Source organism: Colobus angolensis, unplaced genomic scaffold (genome assembly GCF_000951035.1).
Source record: "Colobus angolensis palliatus isolate OR3802 unplaced genomic scaffold, Cang.pa_1.0 Scaffold24, whole genome shotgun sequence".
In the NCBI taxonomy this organism is placed as follows: domain Eukaryota; kingdom Metazoa; phylum Chordata; class Mammalia; order Primates; family Cercopithecidae; genus Colobus; species Colobus angolensis.
In genome coordinates, this window is record NW_012115599.1 from 13,391,610 (window position 1) to 13,393,787 (window position 2,178).

Here is a 2,178-nt window from a genome sequence, read left to right on the forward strand (position 1 = left end):
GCCCGGGCTCTGGGCACCGCGAGAACCGTGCCTCCAGCTGTCGCCTGCCTGCGCCCCCGGGGCTCCGACCCCTCGCCGCGGCTTAAACCTTGCTGGCGCGCGGTGAGTTGTGGCCCGAGGGGGACGGACAGAGGGGACCGTGCCCTCCGGCCTCCTGGGGCGAGGGCTGCGGCGGGGACATTGGGGCTCGGGGAGGTGGCCTCCGGCGAGCTCCCGCGCTTGGAGTGCCCCGAAGAGAGCCGGCGCCCCTGTAGCTCTAGGGGCCGGAGGGCTCGGGACCTGAACTAGAGGGTCTCCCCTTGGGGCTAAGGCAGGCTTTCCGGATGCCCCTGAGGGAGGGAATGGGGCAGAGGCTTTTTTTGCGGGCCCGGTGGAAAGTACTGCCTCTGCATACAGGGGCTTCCACAGGATAGAGGGTCGTGCCAGCTTTCAGGTGGGGGCGGCGGCATTAGCGCATCCCAGTCTGCGGAGAGGCAGGACAGGCGGGGGCGCGGGGCATTATTTGCACCTCTTCCCGGCAGTCTCCCGGTGAGAGGGCACCCAGCCTCGCGCGCCTGGGCTCCTTTCTCAGGCACCGCGTCCGGCTCGCGTGCCCGCCCCAGCGCCGCCTTCGCCACCGGCCGGAGCCCGGCAACCGCTTGCCCGTGGCCTCGGCGGGTTGTGGCGGTCTCCAGGGTCTGAGGTCTCCCCGCAGCCCCAGGACTTCAGGGTCAGGCTCTTTCCGGACACTCGGGACCGTCCCTCCCCGGGACCCTGATGAACCCGCGCGTCTACGCGGCCGCCGGGCGAGCGGACCGGCCGTGGTCTCTGTGTGTGTATGTGTGTACGCGCGTGTGTGCTGGGGGTCCCCGCTCCGGGGTCGGTCTTTCCCGGCGCTCGCAGGTGGGAGCCGTCTCCTCCCTGCGCGGGGGTGGGGCCTGGAGGTGGAGGCCCCGACTGTGAGAGGCGCCCCCGCACCAGGGCGGTCTGAGGCTGTTGTGCTGAGATGGGGCAGCAGCATTGGCGGCGGCAGGGAGTCCTGAGGCCCGAACGTACGAGCGCCCCCTGCCCCTAGGCCCCGAGTGACATCCCGCCCTCAGACTTTCAGTCCCTTTTGGAGGAGGCGCCTTGCTTCTTTCTCCCCTCCCGGCCCCTGGCGCGGGAGAACACGGCCTTTCCGGACACCAACTGAGCTGGGCTTGCCTAGCTGGGTGCCCGAAGCCACGTGTCTGTCAGAGCGGTGGCTGCCCCTGTGTCAATCTGGCAGAAAGCCCGAGGTGACAAGCAGGGAGGGGCGTGTGTGTTTCCATCACAGTCCCTCACCTTGTCCGTTATGGGGTGAGTGGGGGCCTAGGGCAGGCGGGGAGGCCGATGCTCCCAGGGTCTCCATAGGGAGCACCCCATCCCACACCCTACCATTCTGCAGCGCTCAGCCTCCCGCCCCAGGGCCAGCCAATGGTGGACGTGAAGAATGCCCTCATTCCCATCTCCCCACACTCCCGGGATGTGTCCTGGGCTCGCTCCACTTTCCCCTGGATCCCAATGGGATGCTGGGCCTCAGACTGTGGGTCTGCGTGCTCAGCTCCTCGGAGTCCAGAGGGGCCTTAGGGCCTTCTGACCTAAGGTAGGGGGAAGCTTCCATGAAGAGGGGAAGACTAGAGAGGCGTCTAGGCACTCCGGGGTGTGATCACCCACAGCGCAGGGGCCTCATCACCTCTTCTTGGCAGGCCCTGGGGACTGTTGAACCAGTCGTCGAAATGGGCCTGGCTGCGCTTGGAGCCTTGTCCCCTCTCCCACTTCCTGGAAGGCCTCACCAGCCCTTAGTCAGATCCTGTCTTTGGGGTGGGGTGGGCGGGGGACTTTAAGGATGGTGCCTCCAAGCTTCTGCTCAGCCCTGGGCTGGACGTGATGTCTGCTTGTGAATTGGGTGGCTACTGTCTTCATGTTCCTCCAACTTCTGTCCTTTTACACATAAGCTTTTGCCTACCTGCCAATACCTTCACAGCTGTCAGGGACAAAAATACCCCAGAAGTTATCCCCTCGCACACCACACCTTAGCCACTTCAGGGACTACCCTTTCCAGGGGCATCTGCATTTAAGAGAGACGGGAGAGGAAGATGGCATTGCTTAACCCAAAGGAGTGCTCTACTCTACTCATGGATTCTCAGGCATTTTCAGGAGCCAGATATATTGCCGGGG

At 65.2% G+C, this 2,178-nt stretch overlaps 1 protein-coding gene across 3 annotated transcripts in view; it reads left to right on the forward strand.

Moving 5' to 3' along the window:
- GRM4 (glutamate receptor, metabotropic 4) overlaps positions 1–2,178 on the forward strand; it is a 135,059-nt gene that overhangs the window by 1,364 nt on the left and 131,517 nt on the right. The gene's annotated exons all lie outside the window — the stretch shown is intronic.